The sequence below is a fragment of the Stegodyphus dumicola genome, chromosome 11, assembly GCF_044657685.1.
Source record: "Stegodyphus dumicola isolate Sdum_Otavi_A_Nest chromosome 11, ASM4465768v1".
Classification (NCBI taxonomy): Eukaryota; Metazoa; Arthropoda; class Arachnida; order Araneae; family Eresidae; genus Stegodyphus; species Stegodyphus dumicola.
Genome location: NC_140778.1, coordinates 135,267,747 through 135,293,371, shown reverse-complemented (window position 1 = coordinate 135,293,371; position 25,625 = coordinate 135,267,747). Strand labels below are relative to the sequence as shown.

General features: G+C 34.3%; 1 protein-coding gene across 3 annotated transcripts in view; it reads right to left on the bottom strand.

Annotated features, from left to right (window-relative positions):
- Positions 1 to 22,621: 22,621 nt before the first annotated feature.
- LOC118204937 (uncharacterized) overlaps positions 22,622 to 25,625 on the bottom strand; it is a 111,685-nt gene continuing 108,681 nt past the window's right edge. For all 3 annotated transcript variants that reach the window (XM_085827219.1, XM_085827222.1, XM_085827221.1), the window contains exon 23: positions 22,622 to 22,854. The gene's annotated coding sequence lies outside the window, so the exon portion shown is untranslated. The remainder of the gene's footprint in view (positions 22,855 to 25,625) is intronic.

Below are 25,625 nucleotides of genomic sequence, written 5' to 3'. Positions count from 1 at the left end.
GTGTCATCTCCAGGCTTTGGCAACGATTCCAAGATGATGGTAATGTGAGTAGACGTTACAGCACAGGTCGCCACAGAGTTACAACGTCGAATGAGGACCGGTATTTGGCAGTTACTGCCAAAAGAAACAGGCGGAGCACAGCCTCAGACCTGTCTCGTCAGCTCTCTTCAGCCACTGGTACGACAATTTCAAGGCAGACCGTGTACAGATGCTTAGGGCAGATTGGTCTATATGCTCATAGACCTGTCAGATGCATTCCACTTACTGGAACTCAGTGTCGCCTGAGGTTATACTGGAGAAGAGAGCATGCATTGTGGACACCGCAACAGTGGGCTTGTGTGATGTTTTCCAATGAGTCCAGGTTTAGCTTACAGTCTGATTCTCGCCGGACTTTCATATGGAGAGCTCCGGGTACCCGTTACCATCAAAAAAACATCATTAAACGACACCGTTACGGTGGTGCATCAGTGCTCGTTTGGAGTGGAATTATTCTGGGTTCCAGAACTGATCTGCATGTTCAAATTGGAACTATGACAAGCCAAATCTATCGGGACGTCATTCTGGAACAACATGTACGTTTGTTTCGGGGCGCCATGTGCGCACAGTTTGTGTTTATGGATGACAACGCCCGTCCTCACCGTGCTAACATCGTAAGCGAATGCCTGCAATCGGAGGATATCACCCGTATGGACTAGCCAGCATTCTCACCGGACTTGAATCCAGTAGAACACGTGTGGGACATGCTTGGCTGACGAGTTGCAGCCCGTCAACCTTCTCCTACATGCCTACCGGAACTTCGGAGAGCATTGCTTTTTGAGTGGTGCAATATCCCCCAAGATCAGATCGATAATTTGATACTCAGCATGCCTAGGCATTGTACGGTCTGTATTGCATCGTCTGGGAGACATACAATGTATTAACAATCATACCAACCATATAATACTGCTTTTTTGTAAATAGGTTTTTTTTTTTTTTTTTTTTTTTTTTTTTTTTTTTTTTTTTTTTTTTGTAATTGGCTTCAGGGAGAAAAATCGCTATTTTTTTAATAATATCAAACATATAGCATCTTTTTTTGCTCTCAACCTTTTGTTTAATAAATAAGCTTTACAAATAAGTCAAATTTGTTTTGCTTCTAACTCTTCCTTTGCCTGATTTTGCATTATCCTTAATTTATGGACATGAGTGTAGATATACGCTATTTTTAATTGTACTTATTAGAGTTACCTATTCTAATTTAAAGGTAATTTAAAGCACATGTTTTACTTTAAAATTACTTATAGAGTATGAAGTTGGCAGGTAGCTTCAGAACATAAACTATTTCAGTGCAAATTTTTCATCGTACTAATATCAGTTGTGCTGTGCAACATAATAATTTGAAGCCACTATTAAATATGTAATTAGGAAAAGATGAATGTAAATTTGTTAATACATAAGAGAAAAAGTATTTCTAAAAGAAATTTTGCTTTAGTTACTGAAATTTTTCTCTTTTTTAATTAATATAAAATACATTTTTAGGAAATATTAAAAAATATAATTTTAAATAATGCAGATTTAGAGCTCTGAAGGGAAAACGTAACACTTTTGATATTCGAAATAATACCAAGCATTTCAATATCACCGACAGTATATAATAATGACATACATGACATTAATCACAATAAATCTTATATAAAATTTTAAGACTGTTAGTGATGAATACCAAGTATTTCAATATCACCTACATCATATAATAATAACATCTATGACATTAATCACAATGAATCATATACTCCCTCTGTCGCAAATTAATTGCTACATTTGAGTACTGATTTTCGATACTGAAGATTTTATGATTTTGTTTGCACATTTTTTCAGAAATCGCAAGGTGCTGCATATTCAATCAACATCAACTTTACAACTTTACTTTTAATTAATATATATATGAAAGGTTAAAATATCATTTATGCAGAAAACAGAGATTATCTCCAGAATGATAAAAAAAATATTATGATATTTTTATTTCAGGAAGAGGAAAACATATCGTGAAGCTGAACACACGTACACACACATATTAAGAAGCTTGTTTATATTCAAAAGCTGAGCGAAAGAAACATTTGAAAAGAATTTTAAAGCTTTAAAATTTTACGTGATGATTGCTTTTGTTTCAGAAATTTTGTATTATGTATTTTTATTAAATCTGTATTGCATGAAACAGATGGAAATGCTTCCAACAGTTATGTGTTGTGAATAATTATTTAAATACAATCGTGAAATTTTTTTAAAAGGAAGAATGCCTTATAACACGCAACAATATACCATTCTACGTTACTATTAGTTACAGAGGCACGTTTTAATAAAATACACTTTTTGTCAATAACGAGCCACATTACAAATAGAGAACGTATAGCAAAAGTGTAGCAGCATGCGAGCGCCACCTAGTGACGAAAAAGCCACTGAAAGCTACTGAAAACCGGAATTTCGTTCAGTCTGGCAGGCCTTGAGTATAAGTTGGCCTTGAACTTCTACTCAAGGCCTGCCAGACTGAACGAAATTCCGGTTCCCAGTTTTTCAGTGGCTTTCGCGAAATTTATCACTAGGTTGCGCTCGCATTCTGCTACACGTTCTCTATTTGTATTGTGGCTAGTTATTGACAAAAAGTTCCGCTGTAACTAATAGTAACGTAGAATGGTGTATTGTTGTGTGCTATACGGCAAAGTTTTCTTCCTTTTAAAAAAATTTTACGATTGTATTTAAATAATTATTCGCAACATATAACTGTTGGAAGCATTTCCATCTGTTTCATGCAATACAGATTTAATACAAATACAAAATTTTTTAAACAAAAGCAATCATCACGTAAAATTTTAAAGCTTTAAAATTCTTTTCTTACGTTTTTTCGCTGCTTTTGAATATACATAAGCTTCTTAATATGTGTAAGTACGTGTGTTCAGCTTCATGTTATGTTTTCGTCTTCCTGAAATAAAATTATCATAATATTTTTTTATCATTCTGGAGATAATCTCTGTTTTCTGCATAAATGATATTTTAACCTTTCATATATATATATATTAGTTTAATGCAATTAAAATTTAAGAATGCATCCACGTATCTATTTTATAAGAAATGCTAATTGCGTTAGCTTTTTTACGAAATTTATCACTTTTTAGCTCCCATATTCGTTATCTTTGATCCAGAAACATTTGAATGCTGTCTGCACTAGCTTCAGAATTTTAAAGCGCAAATCTCATTTTAATTAGTGTGATGCTGTACATAAATTTCTGTCTACCTGGTTGAGTGTTTTGTAGTTGAACTTGAAGTAATAGGGATTCATGTCGAATCCATAGGTATGTGTAATTAATAGATGTAATACTTTTTGATTTAGGGAATATGGTTTTATTTTTTTAAATATGCTGTTAATGATATTGAAATTAGCAGTCTCAAAATTGTTTTTTCCCTTCGCCCCAAACTAGTTGCTACACTTCGGTTGAAAGTTTTGTCTCAAATGCTGCTACATTTCAAGTAGGTGGAGTCATAAAAAACTTTCGATGCAGTTTAGTACATGGACATCAGTAAAATTATAAGGTGTACTACAAGGACTGTATTGCTTGCATACTAGGTTTTCATTCTCAGTTTTTACTTTCCACAAATGTAGCACTTATTTTAGGACAATTTTATCCAAGCAAATTTAGAGGGTTCGCACGCTCTTAAGCCACGCCCCATTTTGAAAGGCCCGTATTTCAGAAAGATCGTGTTTATGTGATTATGGCCTCGAGGGCTGTCTGCCTATGCTGAGGAATGCTATAATTTTCTAAGTGGAAGAAATTCTAAGGCGAACTGGCTCGTATAGACAAGACAGATAATTGAATTGACATTTAATTAGCCTGAAGATTTTAAGCGATTACTTATGGAAGAGTATTTATGAAATGGGGCGTGGCTTAAGGGTGTGCCAAAGCTGGATTTTTGAAATTAATTTGATACTGATTTAAGGGGAAATGCTTGGTATGTAAAGTTGATGTTGATTGATTACGTACCACCCTGAAATTTCTGGAAAATGTGCAAACAAAATCATAAAATTTTCAGTATCAATAATCAGTACCCAAATGTAGCAACTAATTTGGGACAAAGGGAGTATATGATTCGTTGTGATTAATATCATACATGTTATTATTATATGCTGTAGGTGATATTGAAATGCTTGGTATTATTTCGAATATCAATAGTGTTACGTTTTCTCTTCAGAGCTCTAAATCTGCATTATTTAAAATTTTATTTTTTAATATTTCCGAAAGATGTATTTTATATTAATTAAAACACAGCAAAATTTTCAGTACCTAAAGCAAATTTCTTTTAGAAATACTTTTTCTCTTATGTATTAACAAATTTACTTTCATCATTTTTTAATTACATATTTAATAGTGGCTCCAAATTATTTTGTAGAAAAGCACAACTGATATTAATACGATGAAAAATTTGCGCTGAAATAGTTTATGTTCTGAAGCTACCTGCTAACTTCATACTCTATAAATAATTTTAAAGTAAAACATGTGCTCTAAATGACACTTAAATTAGAATAGGTAACTCTATTAAGTACAATTAAAAATAGCGTATATCTAGATGCAGGAAGGAATTAAAATCAGAATCAAGCATCCGACGGTTATATGTGAAAAAAGAAAAATGGGATAACTTGAAATTTCATGCTTCCTTTCTAAATAAAAATATTTTTAATAAAAAGAAATGTATAATTTCTGACTACTACATATTAATCGTTTTTAAATTTTGCATATAACAAGACAATTATTTGTCTCGGGTACCATTCTGCTTCATTGCTAACGTCGCAAAGCGTAGCGGAATTGTAGCGCCCTCCTGCGGTCAGTAGAAATTTCACGGAGGCAACCGAAAACACAAAAGAATATTTTCACACTGGCAGGCCTTCAGTGTAAGTTGGCCTTGACATGACGGATCTAGTTAAATCTTGCATCGATAGATGGCACCACATTACGGTGACTTTCTGACCGTAATGATTGACACGATCTGGCACGCTTTGCTAAGCTCTACTTGTTTTGTGACCGCCTCCTTCTGCAGCTTTAGTTATAATTAAAACAAAACCTTAAAGAATATTTTACTTCTAAATTCAACATTAAGCACTAGTTTAGGGCTATAAACATTAACCTAAGTAAGTATTTTAAGTGAGAAGAGTGGTCAATAAAATGCTAGAGAATTTTTATCTCAAGCATGGTGTCCATCCGATCCGAACAATTATTGCTGGGATAGCGCGCGAACCGCGCTGTTTCCAGCTCATGAAGAGATACCTAAAGGCAATAGTAAGTCTGATGTGGTAGAGTTGTGAGGATGGTGGCATGAACTGCAAATTATAGAGCTCAAAAATGATTTATACTTTGGCTGGTCTTTGCTGGTCTTTTTCACTTTTCTAAATTGTGTTTAATAACAAAATAAAATATATTTGCTAAACTAACCCTCACTGCCATATGTTTCTATAAAAAAGTATAATTCAAGAATAAGAATAATTTTTATTTCATTTTTCAGATTTTTCATGACAGGGAAAGGAAATTTCATTAGTGGGAGGAGCCAAACGATTTTTTAAGGGAAGGAACGTAAGACGATGTGATAAGCAAAATAGTAATGTAATGTAAAAGATATTATAAATTTGAAAGCATTTGGAAGAGCGAGATTGGAAAATTAATATCATTAAATAAACAAAAAAAATTATTAATGATGTTAAAGTTGATTAAATGAAGAAGCTTTACGGATAATTTTTGAAGATCCCATGTTAAAATGTAATAAAGTGACGTCCGTACTTAGCTAAACAAATTCATTTTCCTTTCGAAATTTAATTCATATGCCTTGACGAGAAATTTCATCGCTTTTTCAATTTAACTAATATACACCAAACAGCACGATACATATCAAACAATGCTAAATTAACACAATAATTAAAAGCACGTATGAGATCTTCAAGAATCGAAAACTGAATTTGGTACTTTTCCGTTTTGCCGGCGCAAACGATAAAGTCGCCAATAATGGTACAACCGATGGCAAACGGAATACCTTCGCTGGCAACCTTTTACGCTTCATTTTCAAAACAAGTTGCAGCCATTCTTTCAATACTGCCATACAATTACATAGAATTTTTGGAAGATGGTTCAATTTTATGACCTAAGACCATTCCCGGTAATTAAGTCAATTAGGATGCAATCACACCGCTCATCGGAAGGAGAAAATATAAAAAAGGCAAAATCAAGGTTTAAATTCATCCATTCTAATGAGAATGCACTAGCGAAGTAAAGCAGTGCGGTTTTACATAATTTCCGAGTAAGCTATTCGTACGAATTGAAATAATTCTTGCATTTAAACTAACTTGTATTCCAAATCAAGATTTAACTTGAAATTAATGTAAATCATTAATGGGAGAATTAGATTTTTGTAGCGTAGTTTACGTGAGATGAGATCACTTGGGGGTCACGTGATAAGAACTGGCGAATCGGGATGTTGAACTATGAAAGCATAGTAAATTCTTAAATTAATGTCTTTTTACGAATTTATTGTCTTTATTTATTGGCTTTTTAAAAAATTTTAAACCATATTAAAATGTTTATGCCTTCAAAATAACAAATGCTTAGAACTAACATTAACATATTTTATGTGTATACTGTATGTTGTCGCCAACAAAGTCTGCTTGGCGAGATTTGCGCCGGCGAAACGGAAAAGTACCCTGAATTTTACTGATAGGTGAAAAAATAACTTAATATTGAACTTATGGAGAAGTCGAGAAATTTTGTAATTGATAGTACGTTTAAATAATTATTGGGTACGCGTCAGCTAAACGTAACTGTCGGCTTAGTGTCCTGTGGACTAAATGTCTTGACAGTTAACTGTCCCGTAGCTAAATATCCTGACGGCGAATTCTGTGTGTCGACTAAATGTCCTGTTGGCTAACTGTCTTTTCGGCTAACTGCCCTGTCGGCTCACTGTCTGTGTCCGCAAAATGTCCTGTCAGCTAAGTGTCCTTGTCGGCTAAATGTCCTGTCAGTTAACTGCCTGTGTCGGCTAACTGTCTGTGTCGGCTAAATGTCCTGTCGGCTAACTGGTGTCGGTTAAGTGTCCCGCCGGCTAAGTGGTTGTCGGCTAAGTGTCACGGACAAGGCAGCCCAACTTCTCCCTTAAGAATCTATGATCCACTAACCCTCCTTCTATATACTAGTAATGTATCTTATAATGATTTTATTTTTACAATACATTAAAACTGATAAACTTCATTGAATACATTTCTTTTAAACACTTCCCAGATTTGCATTAAATGCAATCGCGTTGGAATTGGTGAAATTGGTCTCCTTTTAACGTCCTAATCGCGAAAAGATTCAGACAGCATATTTCAACGAAAATATCCATTTTGTCTGCTATCGTATGCAATTTAACGATGTATTTGCGTGATATCTGTACGTAAGGACAGCATAAAAGACTCTTTTCCTCCAAAAAAATTATAAAACTGCTTTAAAATGAATTCTGAAGAGAATTTTTCGTGGCGTCCGTACGAACGTATGTACGCACGTACGTACGTATCTCACATAACTCAAAAACAAGTAGACTCAGACCGTTGGAATTTTGTCTATAGGAATACTATAACATGTAGATGTGCATCTCGTATTTTGGTTGCAATCGGCTGCGCCAAACGTACATAAATATATTTATATATATATCCACTCTGTTACCCGACTCAGTGATCACAGTTTCTTTACTCTTATATGTTTGTAAATTGTACATTTTTTGCTTTAAAAAGGATTGAATTATGTTGTTCTTATCTTTCGGTTAAAATTTTTATGCCTTTAGTAAATCTGTATGCAATATTTTTAGAATTATCAACAATTTAAAGTTGTCTAAGTGCCGATAAGCCTTTTTTTAATGGCGGCCATTGCTTGTTTACGTTTGAAACAGCAGAGTAGTGGATTTGTTGCCAATCTAGAGAAACTTAGCTTCGCAACAACAAAGATAACGCCTTCATTTATTATTGCGAATTAAATCATGGAATTTTCTGATTCTGGAATTTTTTCTAGGAAAAAATTTCTAGGATTCCGTTCTGGAATTTTTTCGAGGAAATATGTGTTCAAGATTTACTTCGTAATTTTTAATACAGATATTTTGAAATTTTATGTATTTTTGCCTTGTCGCAAAGTGAGAACTGAATTTTATTATAATATTTGAATAGAACATGCGGCAATGATTAGATAATTCTATTCTTTAAATGATATAAATTTTCAGGGTTATATTCATTTTCAGGGTTGTTGTTGGTGTTATTTTAGACCAAAAACTCCCTTAGGCCCCCCACGTTACATATATTTTGAAAAAATTTTGGGGTACTAAATCTTTACTCAACCCCTTAATTTCCCGAAATTCTGGTTTATCAATAAAGTTTTGGTGTATAAATCCATTTTGCGTCCCATCATAACATAAGCCTGTCCTGTCTGGGGCTATATTTGTGATACTCGAATGTTAAAAATACAGCAAGCACAAAATCTTACACTTAGGCAAATGGCAAATTGCCAATGGTTTATTAGAAATGAGGCAATACATAGGGAATTAAGTGTTAATAAAATAAGTGTATGTATTGCAAAAAAGTTTTTCAGAAACATCGAGAAAGTAAATAATGTATCAATCCCGGTCGACCAGGTACAGTGTTGCTCTATTTAAACAGATAACTTTTGCATATTTCTCTCATGTAAAAAAAAAAAAGTATTTTCTAGCTTCCTTAATTTTTCAATATTTTTTTAGGACATAATTTATCTTAGTTCGTGATCTATTTTAAGTGGAAAACCAAATTTTTAACATAATTTTATCTTATCCTGTTCAGTAATATCAGCTAAGTTATGCAGTCTTACTAGGCCCCGCCCCCACCAACGCCTGATCTGCCAGGAATTTGTGCTTACTTTCCAAGGTCGCTCATTAGATTGTGCACACATAACCAATTAGCTCCACCCTACGGCCTGGTTCGGACGTCTTCCCATTTGTTACTCTTGCTTCTAGACTTCTCGAGACCATGATGTGCACTGGCACACAACATCTTTGCCATTTTATCGACTCCTTTACAAAATGGACTTTGTTTTCGGAGTAACTCCAAAAGCATATGCGAAGACTTACTCATCGGATGAAATGAGATTTTACCCTCAGCTCTGTGTGTTACTTACGTTATGCGTAATAAAAGTTATGCGATATTTGAGCCTAACGCCCAGGAGCCTGACCATACGTGACACCTAAGTCTTCAAAATGTTGAATTCGCCATTTTGTTACCACCCCTCTCGCTCAAGATATTACAAAAAAAGTTAATATTAAACTAACAACACTGTTATAAAAAATTAATTTGGAACTTGGAAAAAAAAGGAAAATTTAAAATTTCTTAATAAATTAAATTTCACTCTCAAGGAGGATAGGACATCAAATTATGGCTCCTCCTACTTTTTTAACAAACCCCGCCCACTATCGAACACGTACTGAGTTGAGCGCAATAATTGTAAACGATAAATCTAAACCTGTTTAAAACTTCAAGCTTGATGCTAAGATAATTTCTTCAGCCAAGTAATTTGTAAGTATGAAATAACATAACTGAATTTGAAATAGTTTGGATATGGAAGCCACATAAGAAATTTCGATATAAAAACAAGCTAATTCTCAGTCGTTATATCAGCAACAATGTTACGCAGTTTTTAATGACTTTCGTTTTTCTAATTAAATGGTCTTAGCTCAAGTTCCATCAAATATTTCACCTATATTCAATTTTAGTCCATTAAATGTGGCAAGAAATTTATCATAATTGATCAGAAATCAATAACGCGAACACACAAACAGACATTCTTCTTTATGTGTGTAGATTTTGTAAAACTTGCAAATTTATTAACTCCAGAATTTGAAAGCGAGCAGTGATAACAACTTTCGAAATAAAACAGATTTTCATCTGCAGCTTGCGAAACTGTTGTCACTCGGAAAAATTGGAACGAAAATTATCGTTTTTCGTTAATATCTCTGATTTTAGCGATTTTATTTCGGAAGAAAGTGGACGCCGACCTTTTCCAGGACTCAGAAAAGAATCGTAGAACCTTTGCCGACGATAGCTGTAGTAGTGTTTGAGTAATTAAAGGACAAACAAACATACTTTCTTCTTTATGTAGATGTACTTAGTGCGCAATGAATTTTAGATTAAGCATTTGATATTCAAGATGATAGCATACTCCTTTTAACGGTGTCAAACACCAGGGTACCTTTGCGCGAGACTGTACGGCTAATTAAATTTAATTAGAGGTTACCAACTAAATTCGGCCAACAACTTAGACCAATTATGTTAAATAATGACTAAATATTAATACTATTTTTTATTGAATTTAGAATATTAAAACTGAGAGGAGGAGAAAACGAAAGCTGGAGCATAATTTATAAGGTAAATCCTATTTATCCGATGCCAGCGACTAATAACATGTTTACACAAATCATATAATAAATATCAATAGAAATATAAATACTGCATTAATGCAACACCAAAACTATAATACATTCAGGGGTAACACATAATACATTTCTTTTCTATCACAATGCTGGTTTTTAAAACTGCCATTGGCTTGTTTCTGTTTGATCATACTCTTATATTTACAGTTGTATCTTATGATTTAAAGTTTCACACACAAGCGCAATCCAGCTTGCAGCCAAAGTATTTGAAATATGGGGAGCATCATGAGTCCAGTGACTGCATGAAGATATGTCCCCCCATCTGTGCGAATTGTGGATTTTCTGATAGACCAAGTAGCGCTCACCGGCGGCTGAGCTGTAAAGTAGCTGAACACTGATAGTTTGATTCAAGGTTCATTTCCCTCGAACAGCTGGCTGCATGGGCGTTGTCGTGGTTTTTCCCATGTGCAAAGTGTATACGATCCAGTTTTCATTGGAATGTTCTCCATGAAGGCATCTCTCCTGTTAGGCAAATAATCCTCGAGGCTTTGCTGTAATCTCGTGGATATTCCTATTTCCCCAAACTCAACCCAAAAAGGAACTTTCTACTCACTCTCCATAGTAATAACGACGAGTACCCAAACGCCAACCATCGAAAAAAAAATCTCCTGAACTCAACGAGCTCACCGCAAAGTTGACTGAAGTTGAACAAGTCATTGCGCAGCTCACAGGAACAATGACTGGTTCAAAGATTCAAACATGCAACTTTGAAATATGATGGAAAGCATCATCCAAAATCCAGTGACGATAATTAACTCACAACATGAATAATTTGTCAGACCATTTGCGCCAGTTACTATTGCGCAATGGAACGCGCAAAATCTCAGGACAAAACTGGTTGAACTTGATGACTTTCTACGTGTACACAACGTATATTTGTGTCTTATCATGAAAACACAACAGCTCTAACTGTTCTGATCGCCTCTTACACAGAGGCGGTAGAGTAAACATTCTATTAATTCATGCATCACCACGACTGATAAAAGCGAAGGTTTCGGTACTGCGTATGTGAATATGAATTTACCTAAGATCGGAAGCATCTGGTTCTGTGTCCTTTATTATCCACCTGATAAATGAAAGAATTCGGCTTGGATTTCTTTCTCAATAGTCACATCCTTACAGTTATCGGTGAACACTTTAACTTGAAACATGTTGACTGGGGCTGTAATTTCAGTAATCCAAATGGCCACATGATACACAAATGTTTGGAGAATAATCCAATTTATAGATTACGCAAAGAATTACAGATTGCGCAAAGAATTCAACAGAAGAGATTCTGCCAGCAAGCAAAAAAATCAATAGACTCACAAGGAAAATTAATGAGCTTATTACAGAACATCGTAACTAGAATTGGAATGCCAAGATTAATAACTTAAATTTGGAGGATGGTTTCTTCTGGAACTTCTTAAGAAATGTTTAAACACCCAATAGCAAACCTCCTCCAATCAGGAAGTACCAAGGAAGGGTTCATTTACACAGCACTTAGGCAATTAACTCTTATCCCCTCATCATCCAAATATTTTAATTATCATCAAAAGAGGGATTCCCAAAGCTTAGTGACGAAAAGTCAAAAAAACATGAGAGAATTGCCTTTAGTGAAAAAAAGTTAAAAGCACTGAAGGACTTCTAAATTAAGTTCTGATAGCATAAATGGGCAGAGTAAAATTTGGAAAGGTTACATAATTGGTTTTTGAATAGACATTATTCTTTCCTACATCAGTGGTCTTTGTGGTGTTAAAGACACGAAAAAAGCAACCACTCGCAAAGGTCAATAACTTGACTTTTTAAGCGACTTGGCTCTGGGAAGAGAGGGATTGGGAAACTCGTTAGGCCGCCTTAGATAAAGGGACAATGGACAGACTGCCTCTGTGGAGAAACTAACTTTATAGGAATTACCACAGCATATTGTAATATAAAGTTTATAGAAGAAATTTCAGTTTAATGCTTAAAAAAATGTTTGAAATATATTTGCATAACTTTTAATATAGGTACATACTTTTACCAACAAATTTTTAAGATGAAATTCAAGTTTTAAATTAATAATACTCACTAGCAAATTTAGGAACTGACAGACTTACAGAGGCAATAAAGATATCAAATTATCCAGCCTTCCCTGTTTTTGTTTGACAATTTAGAATTATTACTATTTATAAATTTCCCTCCCCTCTTTGAAATTAAAGTTATCATTATCAAGAACATTAAAATCAGCGTAAATAAATGAGATGAGGAATTTTTCATTAATACAGCATTAAAAATATATAGTTTGAATAATATAAATTGTGTGCAATCGTTAACGATTAGTGGACTTTTTAATGTTGTCCTGCGATTACCTTCAATAGAACTCAAGAAACTTCAAATTCATAAATCTTGACCGAATCTCTTTCTAAGCTTTTCAAACATCACTTTGGCTGAGTAACGGCGACTCAAGAACACGGCAATCCTCTTGCTTTATTGGTGGATCTCAAAAGATCATCTGCGTCGTTCAAAATCCAGCAACTCGCAGCCACCACCCTGAAGCTCCAAACACATGCTTAAAATCCCTAACAAATTTGCGTTAGCGCCGCTCCTCAGCTCAAATGCTAGAAATACAATTTGCACATACAACAAGAAGAAATGCAGCAAACATAAATAAAGACATAAACACAATACAACAAACATAAACAAGAAATACAACAAACATAAATAAAAATATAAACATAATACAACAAACATAAATAAAAATATAAACATAATACAACAAACATAAACAAGAAATACAACAAACATAAATAAAGACATAAACATAATACAACAAACATAAACAAGAAATACAACAAACATATATAAAAGAAAAATACTCTAATTTTCTGTAATATTTAAAAGCGCTATAAAATTAAACAAATATATTTTTTTAAAAGGAAAGAAATGCATGTAAAAGAGGGGAATTTAGACTTTAAGTGGAATTAAAAAATGCAGTGAATATCTCGGATTCTGTTAACACATGCTAACACAGCATTATCTAAAGGAATGTCGAAATCCTATTGCCGAAAACAGGTCCATTGCATTTTCTAATACATTATACTAAAGTTATAGTTAGGCAGAATTTCCATTATTGGATAACATGAAAAGTTCTTTATATTCGTCGTCTGTTATATCTTCAGGCACATCATCGAATTCTGTTTCATATTCACCAATCATTGTTATTCTGATCCGTAAACAGATAATCATCTTCCATTCTATATAGATTGTTAGATATACTGCACTTTTTAATTAACTTTTTAATTATGTCGGCTTTACTTTCATTCTATGCTTTTATTAACCACTCACACACTCTTTCTAAAGTGGCATGACGCATTTGGCCTTATTTTGTAAATGTTTTTTCACTTTCTAATATCCACGTATTGCACTGTCGGTTTAAATTTCCTTTGAATGGTTTCTTAAATACACACATCTAAAGGCTGAACTAATGTGATTAATCCGCCTGGAATAACTGCCATGTCTGTATCACATTCTTTCAACAATTTCTTCATTTTATTCATTAGATGAGATCTGGACATGTCCCAGACTAAAAGATTTCTGGATTCTTTAAGGCAAAAGGAGGGCTTTTACCTTCTTAGCCATAGTTTTACACAGTTTTCGCCCATCCATCCTTTCTCGTGAACATGAATGAAAACAACATTTGGGAAATTGCATATTTGACATCGTCTTTCTTTTAAAAATAAAGACGGTTTTAATTTTGAACCGTCCGTTAAGCAGGAAAACACTACGGTTAAGTGAGATCATTCGTGACCTGGTGTTTATAAGTGAAACGTTTTTGCCCCTTTTACATAATACTTTTTTTTTTTTTTTTTTGCTTTTGTAGGTCAGTAACATGCTTCTGGAAAATAATCAATTTATTATCCAAATCTTTCGGAAGCTTTCTCATAGAACTAAATTATTCCGTACCATCAATCTACTAAAAACTAACTTTAAAGTTTTCGGTTTCCCTCTGTTTGACCCATTTTTAAAGCTAATAATACTGCTTCTTAATTCATTCTGGTGCTATCCTGGGACCCAGTTCCCAACATTTTCTTCTAGGAAAAGCCCATTTCGTTACACCTTTACGCAAAGCACATTTATTCTTTGGCATATCAATTATTGTGACTTCATTTATCTTCCACTCACGTATGGAGCTTTTACATACCCCAAACATCCTTGCTTCAAGCTCAATTTCCATTTTCTTTCGCAAAATAAATGCTTTAAATTTGAAACCAACATTGAGTTGTTTCTCTTCGCTGAAGCCATATTTACTATTGAAAGGAACACTAGATCAACGGATTTCAACTAAAGCAAATGCGATTTACTAAAGCCTACAATTTTTCACTTTCGAAAGGCTACAGAAAGAGAAAACATCTAATTCCTAATTCCACGAATTTCATTCAGGTTGGAAATGCATTCTTACTCCAAATTACATCCTCCTTTTCTCGAAATCCTATAATAACATTCTTCTCGACGGTTGCATTGAATACAATTAACCTTCCTTGCAGGAATGTTTACTCCTTCAAGTATTTAACCTAAGCATATACTATTCCCCTTATCGCTTCTCAGTTCGGCATACTATTCTTTAAAAGAATTTGAAAGGCAAGGACAAGTATTTGACCAAATGATTTCAGAAGATAAGAGCATTGCACATGTGTCTTTTAAGTTACTTCGTGAAGAATTGGGTGCACGCTATACAGCGAATGTACCTAAAATTTAAAAAAGTATAGCTTTAAATTATAGATGCACGTTATACACCGGTGAAGGTGTAGGTAGAATTCGTTTCAGATTCAGAAAATGTGGGAGAACAGTCTTTTTAGCACATTTAGTAGAAATAGTCCAACTTTTTTCCTCTCTTGAATCATTGTGATTTGTTAACTAATAAATATGATAACTAATAATAATGATAAGCTAAACTTGCAGGCTTATGAGATTTCTTGTGCTTCTTTCCTTTTCTGGAAGAAGAAAAGGAACATTCTAAAGACTTAGAATTTTCCATCTTCTTATTATCAGTATCCACGAGCTGAAAATGTCCAGACCTTCATTTTTTAACATCTTTTTGAGTTTGGCGAAAGCAGCTGTCGCTTATCCTCAACCGGTTTACCATTCTTTAAAGCAATTTGAAGATCTCCAAATTCTCAAAGTGCTAACATCAATTGAACTGGTTCTTTATTATTATTCATCGGATAATTTTCTTGCTGGCGAATTCAACATCTTTTCAGGAAAAGTGGTGGTCATGATGAATACAAGGCACGAAAAGCACAACAGCAAAAACGCCAATAGAACATGGAATAATCCAAGAAGAGCATCAAGCAGAGCAACCTTCACTGATGAAAATCCAAAATCCGCAGATATAGAACGTTGGTAAATCTTAAAAACAATAGTTGCATACAAAATTAGCACACAGAAAGTAAGTGATTTTCGAAACTTTGTGCATTTCTTCTGAATTGTGCAAATATATACGTTTGTGCAGAATGTGGGTAAAAATTCAAAACACGCTCTTTCCTTCGACATACATTTATTTAATAGGATGGGCTTTATGAGGGTTTTAGTAGAAGGAGTAGCTACGGAGTGCTCAGATCAGGTCATAATTTAAGGGAAAGTACTGGTTTTAGGTAGGCCATTGTTTTTGTCAACATATGCCACAAAAGGGTTTTATGTTAAGAATTTAAAAAAAAAAAAAAAAAAAAAAAAATTAGAGTAAACTCTGGTGCATGGAAGTGAAAAGAAAAAAATTTTCCGTCAGGAAGATCACTTCCTGAGCCACGACCAAAAAGCAGTTACAGACTTGCACTCTGCCTGAGCGCTACCTTTCAGGAGCTCCGAAGCATGCTGTAAACTTATCAGAGATAATTTTTGCTTCTCGTATTTGATGTACAGCTAAAAGCATTGTTGAGAAAATCTTGAATTTTGCTATCTTTCATCCAATCTGCAGAGGGAATTTAAATTTTTTTTTCCACTACAGGAGATCTTTTTGTAGTTTCTCTAGCTTCCGCTGAAGGCACGATTATCGTTGCGTTCTGCACGACGTGTGAACGTCGACTGACTTTCGAATGTAGTCAGTCGCCCCTACGGGCATTTGAAGTAGTTTGATTCCGGATAAGTCCATTTGAAGTAATTTGATATTGACAATATCGAAGATATTTCCACTGGTTGTGTTCACAACCTCTTTGTCCCATCATATAAATTAACTATTTCTCTAAATTTAAGTTCTATTTTCAGCGAAAGCAAGATTTTTGCTTCTCCTGTGTATTGGCTTTGTGACACGCGACTGTGCTTTTTGATTTAAATAAACTCAAAAATCTGTATTTCCTTCACGTGGCATTCATGTGACTTTTTTAAATGAAATTTATAAAATCTTTCCGAGCAATAGGAAATATGTCTGCTAAAATTGTGCCGATATTTATTTACTCTCGCTTTAATTTATTAATTTTAATAATTTTATCTATTTGGGGAACCTGCAAACTGATTAAAGACATGTCTATAATTTATAAATCGATTTGATATTTTGTTGCTTTTTTATCGCATTTTTATAAAATTTTACAGATATTTTCATTTTATAATTTATTGAACATCACTTCATCATCGCCCGTTCGTGAAAATCACTAACTTTGTCTTAATCCGCTGAGCGTTATGACCGGCTTTATCCGGTCATCAGAAGTTTTGCTACTTGGCATATATTGGCTTATAATTTAAGATGTTTTGCTTTCTTACTTTCTTTAATAATGTAAATAGCATCGTAATGTATGTAAGTTTATGAAAATACGTACTAAAATAAGTAATTATACAAACTCAATTAATAAATGCTGTTTAAATACAGGTCTTCATGAAGGATCTAAAATCCTGTGCCGCTCTGTGCTACAACCACGGTTTATTTTCTAAAATTAGAAATGCTGGAAATCTAAAGCATGAAATTCCGAACGGGAGCAAAAACGATTAAGTTTCGAATCCCGTGAACGGGCTGGCTGCATGGGCGTTTTCGTGGTTTTCCCCATGTGTAACGTGTATACGAGCCAGTTTCCCTTAGAAAGTCCTCCACGAAGGCATCCCTCCCCTTAGGCAGATAGCCCTCGAGGCTTTGCCATAATCACACACACACACACACAAAAACGATTAAATGAAATAATATAAAAATCAACAAATAACGAAAAATCATTTAAAATATATAGATATAAAATATTTATAATTTACGTTAATAATAATTAAATAAATAATGAATAAAAATATCGTAAAAATTAAAGGAAAACATGTAAATTAATGATAACTTGGAAGTAAGTAAATAAGAAGTCGAAAGTTTTAAGTGAAATAATTAAACAAAAGAAGGATTATTAAGTTAATAATTATAAAGCATAAGGCAGCAGCTATGTTTTTTTCTCTCTGTTTCATTTTCAAATGATCGGATTGCTTAATTCTTACGCATTAGGAAGTGTGCAATCAGCCACTTAGCAGTCTCATCGCTGAGATGTTGAAATTCGTCTTCCGGTTGGTTTTGCAATTTGACAAAGAAGATTTACTTCCTCAGCTGCTCAAGTTTTCCCATGCATATTTAACATGCATTGCTCACTTGCTTTCAATTCACAATTTCTTATTACATATTGATTTCTTTGATTAATTTTAAGCTTCCAAGATGATATATTTGATAAGATAAAGATACCTTTAGTTTTAATCATGTTCATTCTAGAGAATTATATCCTTGTATTGAAGAGAAACATTACAGTTATTTATTTAATTTTCTTAAGGCTTTTTGTATAGTATACATAATTTACGTTTAGTTAGTATAAAAGTACATAACCTAAGAGGAAAACTTATTTTGTTATGTTGCAGTAAATTTATTATATATAAAATTATAGATTTCTGTTAGCAGGTGCTGATTAAAAATAGGAGAGTGAGTTAAAAGATATCAATCCTCTTTCTTAATTACAGGGTCTGACAGAAAATTCTATATGAACTTTAATGAATGAAATTCTTTATTGAGTGTTAGTACCCAGTTTATTTATAAGTCATTATGATTACACATATCATAGATTTGGTTCGACTTAATACAGCCATCCTGAATTCATGATGTTTGATGCTTTGGTGGCTTCTCTGGCTTCAAACATGCAGGGAGCCTGGTTGTAGCCTGTAAAATAGTAGTTTGCTCATAGGCCGATGGCGGGATTTAAAAATTAAGAGCAATGCGCGCCGTTAATTTAATATTAACAGGTGAGAAAAAGCAGTGCCCTCGATTGCATTTAATTTAAGGACATTCATTAGAATTAACAGTTACAGTCAAAAGTCTTTAATCCGGACTCGTCAGGACTTCGGCGATTCCGGATTATCGATTTTTCCGGATTATAGATCATCAGTATAAATCTGGTAAGATGGCATGCAGAAATTATAAAATTAAAAATATGAAATCGTAATTTATAAAATAATGAGCAATTATGATCTAAAGGGTATCAAAATTTACAAAAAAAGAAGCTTAATATTTATTTGTTTACTTTACTAAACATTTCTTTCAACGCGCGCATGCGTAAAACATACCTTACGCATAGCCGAAATTAGAAAATTGCAACCAGAAAACTATTTGATTTGTATTCGTGATATTTATAATGACGAGGAATTTGATTTAAATCATATCAAAGACGAGTACATCGAGATTAAATACTACATTTAGTAAGGAATTATAAGCCGAATAAAATAAAAACATCTGCCCTGAAGATAACGATAGTGCTGACAGATCAACTTCCAGTTCAATGCGCGGCGCGACGTCCCCCCACCCGCGCAGAGCAGCGTGAAATTGATAAACAGATTTCGGAACGCTTAGATAAACAAAGGATATGGCTTTATCCAATTTTTGTAGCAATTCGTTTTTTGTTTGATGGACATCGAAACATACTTTCGTTTTCTAGATCCTTTGGGAGCTCCAGCATCGGAAATTCTATTTGACATAATCGAAAGTTCAAGCTTACTTTTATAAAATTGCTCTTACAGTCTGCAAAAAATAATAGGCTGGATCCAGTTCGAAGATTAAGGAACAACGCAATCATCAACATTAACTGAAATAGACAATTAGAGCTTATACCGTCCGTTATTCATTAAACGCGCACGCGAAAACGTATTCTGCGCTTGCGCAAACGCATATGCGCAGTCGTAAATGTTTTGCGCGCACGCGTAAAACGCCTATGCGCATGCGTCAACGCGGCGCATGCGCAGAAAGATTTTAGCTTTGAGGTCCGCATTATAGATCATTCCGGATTATGGGTGTCCGAATTAACTACTTTTGACTGTATTGCCAGGTATTTAAATTAAGGGGAAAAACCAGAAAAGTTTTAAAAATTTCAAAACAACCTATAATGACTATAAGTTAGCACTTCATTTGGAGGGGGACATAATTAAGATAACAGTTTTACTGTAAAAATAAAATGACACAATAAAAATAAAGTGATGCTATTTAAAATAAATGATAATACCAAGAAATACTTTACCGCCAGCTAAGGCTAAAGTATAAAGAGGAAAGCTTAAATTTTGAAAAAATCCACTTATCAATTGACGCAGATAGGACGCAATATGAAAAGAGTGGCGTAGCGCAGTACCACTACGCAACGGTTTCTCTGAAAGAAATTGCTGAGAAGGCATCAAAAGTTGTTCGGATGGTGTGTAGAAATGCTTTATTCAATCATATCTTCTAGAAGGTCCATAATTTGTAGGAGCGTAGATCTAATTTACTTCAAGAATTTTTCTTTATTTGAAATTCTGCAACTAGATTTAGTTACAATCATCCTAGACAGTTTACTTATACAGTTGCACATGTAAGCAAACTGTAGAAATACCTTTATAGATTTTTATATAAGCGGCTAAAGTGTGTGTCGCCGATAGTTTATTGCTGCCACTCGGAAAAAATGAGTACGCAAATTAATGTCTCTGCAGTTTTTAATTAATATCTCGGCTTATTAAAGTCGTACGAAGATGAGAACGGTATCGATGGATTTGGAGAATCGTTTGGAATCCGAGGATACGCGTCTCGAATTTCAAATCGGCGCCGTTCCTTAGATATTCGAGAAAAAAGAATTTGGCACGTAGACAAATCCCTTTAATAGGGAAAACCCAAGAAAGAAAGTAGAAAATGTAGGGAAAAGCAGGGGGAAATTAGTTTTTAATTAATATCTCGGCTAATTAAAGTACCACAAAGACGCGATTGGTCAAAATGGCGTGCCACGGACCTGCGGAATCCAACCGTGTGCGTCGCCAAGCCCGGGAACCAGGCGTTTCGGGGGAGATGATGTTACTTCACCCCATATATGCGGCTTAAGTGTCTGTTTGTCGCCGATAGTTTATTGGTTGCTTGCGTAACTGCACTAGCCAATGGGGTGAAGTTGCCACGGCACAGGGTTGCCTTTTCAATTGAGACGTAGACAATTTCCTGTAAAACTTGCCTTTGCTATGACCATCAATAAGTCTCAGAGCCAAACGCTTAAGCGTGTTGGCAATTTTTTACCTGAGCCTGGATTTGGACACGGTCAAAATGCCTGTTAATGCCAAATATGTTGCCTGTTCAAGAGTTCGTGAATGAACAGACGTAAAATTAAAAATAATGGATGGTCGTCTGCAAAGCGCGCTTAAAAATGATGGAAAGATCTACACTAGAAATGTTGTGTACAAAGAGATCTTTGACATGCGAATTAACATTTTATTATTTAAATCACCTTTATTTATTGAGCTAGCGATGGGCTCTTAAGAAATGTACCGCCAGTGGTTGCACTCTAATTTGAACAATTAAGCAAGTAGAAAGGGGAAACCCCGTGGGGCAGTAAGCAAAGGGGCGTCCTCGCCGCCTGCCCTGGGTAATTCAGTTTGAATTAGCAGACACCTTTGCACAAATCATTTTAATTACAACTTATAATATCTAGAACAGCGATCATTTCGTATGATTGCGGGGCTTCCTAGTCAGAATCGTAGATAGGGTTTTCAGCGCTCAGGGACAACTGAAGATTTCGCGCCCCCTACTGCTTGCCAAGGATGGAAAACATTTAATTCTAAAATGTCGTAACATCAGTTTGGCGCCCCTTGGATTCTGCGCCCGGGGACAGATGCCCCCATTGCCCCCCTGTAGCTACGCCCCTGTTCCTAGTATAACATAATGCCAACCAGCCCTAATAATGTTGATTAACGTGTCCGCAGCTACTGCATGTGCACATGTTACTGTAATCCCTTGACAGAGAATATCCAGCGCAACCTTTTACTGCGCTACATTACGCTTTAGTTTGGTTTGGCTTATTTAATTATGGCAAAGCAGGCGAAGGCTATCTACTTAAGTGAAGGGACGCCTTCGTCGAGGACTTTCCTGGCGCGCTGCATCACGTCTTTCAAGGACCACCAAGGCCACTTGATTCCCCATCAAACGTCATACATCCCATATTACAATTATGAGAGTGCCGAAATGTGTTGAGAAAATACCATATTACATACTGTGAAGATATCATCTTTGAAACCAGTACACAGATACTATCTGTTGAACAAAATTTCCTGACGGATCTTGTATAATGCATTTCTCGCATATGTTTTTATATCTGATTTTAAAACAATATTAATTGTATTTACAATATTGCCCAAATGTATTTACAGTGTATGTTTTATATGCTCAGTTTATATTTAAAATTTATGCTCATAAAAATGTGTGACACGCATACCTCTGATTTTAATGTTACGAAAGGAAATCATGACACAGTTTTATTGTCGCATACTTAAATTTTCTTCTTAAAACTTCATAAAATTCCATTTCGTGAAATGGCCTGTATCGTACGTTTAGTTACAGACAAACTCCGCGGTTCGCGTGTTAACTGTAAAGCTGAATCATGCATTCACTATTACAAGGTAAAACGGTATATCTACAAATATCCTTTTATAAGGCATTTCTGGCATTTATAAGGATTTTCTGGCATTTCTGAGCTAACTGCATTCACATATACCGCGCATTCCTAAAAATGAAATTCTTTTTGAACGTTTACTAACACTTTTATGTACATTTATTTGACCATATTTTTTATTAAAATTCTGAAAATTAATGTAATTACTTGTTTCATTGGCACAGATTCATAAACTTGTATGCTTCTAAAATTTTAAAAACGCGATTTACAATTGAAATGACTAAGCAACAGGATGCAAAATTTATACTTTAATATAAATGTCCTTTTTTTTTAACATCTTTTTAAAAGCAATGATATGGAATGCAGGAAAATGTACACTTTTAAATGGATTTTATGATTCCAAATTCTGTATGTCCGCCAAAAAGCAATTTTTAGTTGGTGGAAAAATATGGGGGAGTTCCTCATGTGCTCTTTTGCTTTAACAACTGAAGAGCCGCCTTTTTCAATTGATTTTTGGTAACTGAACCTGTAATGAAAACAAAGCGTATTAATAATAATCGTACGTATAAATTTCTGCTACATTAAGCTATGAAAATAAAATGAAAGAGAAATCGCAATATTGGTGAAAGACGTGATAATTTAACTATACAACTGCAATCTTACTACCATACCCCTGTTTCTCCTACTTATAACTTTCATTTTATCCCAGTATTAAGTTTCTTTAGAATATCTTAAAAAAATTAAACACTTAAAAGAGCACCTTTTTAAAATGTAAAAAAAAAAATTGTCTTTTATAAAAATGGTAACATTTGCTACAGGAAAATATATAATTTCAATAGATTTTTTAACTGAGAAAACGAAAACATTTCTGAATTGTATATGTCCCTTAGAGTATTTAACGGACAGTCAAGTGAAATAAGGACACCTACACCAACAAAGGGCCAAAACATTTTTCCATTTTTAGAATGTCACCTTTCCTTGTAAATAATACCTCGGATCCTTAGCTTGATGTTCCTAGTATAGTTTCTGCACTGTGGAGCGCACCAGAAATTTAATTACATCTTTGGTGTCAGTGACAGTCTGGGGGAAGCAATGACATTTCATTGAAACTAGGGAGGCTATTAAGCAACGGCATTTCATTGAAACTAGGGAGGCTATTAAGCAACGACATTTCATTGAAACTAGGGAGGCTATTAAGCAACGGCATTTCATTGAAACTAGGGAGGCTATTAAGCAACGGCATTTCATTGAAACTAGGGAGGCTATTAAGCAACGACATTTCATTGAAACTAGGGAGGCTATTAAGCAACGACATTTCATTGAAACTAGGGAGGCTATTAAGCAACGGCATTTCATTGAAACTAGGGAGGCTATTAAGCAACGGCATTTCATTGAAACTAGGGAGGCTATTAAGCAACGACATTTCATTGAAACTAGGGAGGCTATTAAGCAACGACATTTCATTGAAACTAGGGAGGCTATTAAGCAATGACATTTCATTGGAACTAGGGAGGCTATTAAGCAACGACATTTCATTGAAACTAGGGAGGCTATTAAGTACCGACATTTCATTGAAACTAAAGAGGCTATTAAGCAACGGCATTTCATTGAAACTCGGGAGGCTATTAAGCATGCTGGTTGTTCCTTCACTGATGTTTTTTGGGTTTGACTGGCAGATGATATTTTGAGATATCCAATCGCTCTTTCACATTCACCTCAAAATGTAGATGACTCAAACTAATGCTCTCCAAGGTGCTCACCCTTCAATTAATGGGAAGTTCTGAATTTTTTTCATTTTACTTACTATTTGTGTGTTCGTTATGCCTTTTTTATTTTGTATTTTTTCTGTGGGTTTGTGTACAGGAATTGAATAGGAATTTAGTTGATTATTTCTTGTGTGTACTTACTGCTGTTTATGTACCTAATGATTTGACTGATTTTGTGTCATTGGTCTGAAATAAGTAGCTGCGTCTCCGCTGCTAATTGTAGCCTTCATTAAAGCAACGCTCACATGTGAGTTTGCCACAAGAAATCTTCCAGAGACTGAACCGCTGGTATGAAAGCATCGTAAAGGGTTTGGAATCTAAGGTCTTGCAAAACAATAAGTGCATTAAGAGCCAAACACCAAGCATTTGTAAATAAATAATAGCCACATTATTTTTTCTGTCAAAAAATACTTTTGTCTCTTTACAGATGGTTTTTTTCAAAGAATTTATTAAAACAGTCTCATAAATGTCAGGAAATGAAGTCAAAGTAAATAAAGTTGTCAAAGTAAAGAATTGATATATGTACAAATACCAATTCAAAAATCTATTGTATAATTATATTGCATTCAAAATTCACAGTTTTTCTTTATGACTTTGTTGGTACTGCATGATGTGCGGTGACTTTGTTGGTACTGCATGATGAACTGAGCAACTTATACCATGCCATTGTTTTTAATATTAGAAATTAGAGCAAAAACAAAGTGTTTTTATTTCAATGTAAATTTTATAGGATATGTAAAAATTAATACTGGGAAATACACTTACACAACATCACAGAAGTAAGCAACTTTTACCAGCTTTTATGAACACGATTTCATACAGAACCATAGGCACCTTTTGTCAGATGGATTTTAGTTATAGGCAGTGGGAAAAGATGGAAAGCGCTTTCCTCTTTCTATTTTAACTACCTGGTTTCCTGTACAGCAATTTCAAATATTTTATCATAATAATATTTTTCACGAAATTTGCATACCAGAAAAACAATGTTATTACCGATGAAATGTCTGTGTAAAATAATCTTTTCGTAAGTAATAGACAATAGAGAAGAGATTTAATTTAAGTAAGAAATGGATTTCATCTAAGATTGTATAAATCAGGGTTTCTTAAACTTTTTGGTGTGCGGATCCCATAATAATATTTACTAAAATTTTGTGGGATCCCATAAGCATTGCGCAAATTCACACACGCGTGAGTGAAACTGTCAGTTTCTTCACTTGTACTGTAATACACTATTGCAGTTTTAGGTCATTTAATCTTTAAAATAAAATGAACATTTCTATTATAAAAAATGCGTCGAAAAGTTTTTCTATTTTTCTTTGTTTGTATTATCTTATCTATCTATATCCATTTTCAGATGCATTATGAAAAAATATGTGGTAATTGTAAAATTATTATAATAAGTTAAAGAAGTATCAAAACTGCTAAAATTTTTGGTGACCCACTACTGCAGATCCATCTACCCCAACTGGGGTCGCGACCCACAGTTTAAGAAATTCTGGTATACAACCTGATAACAAACAATAATACAAAC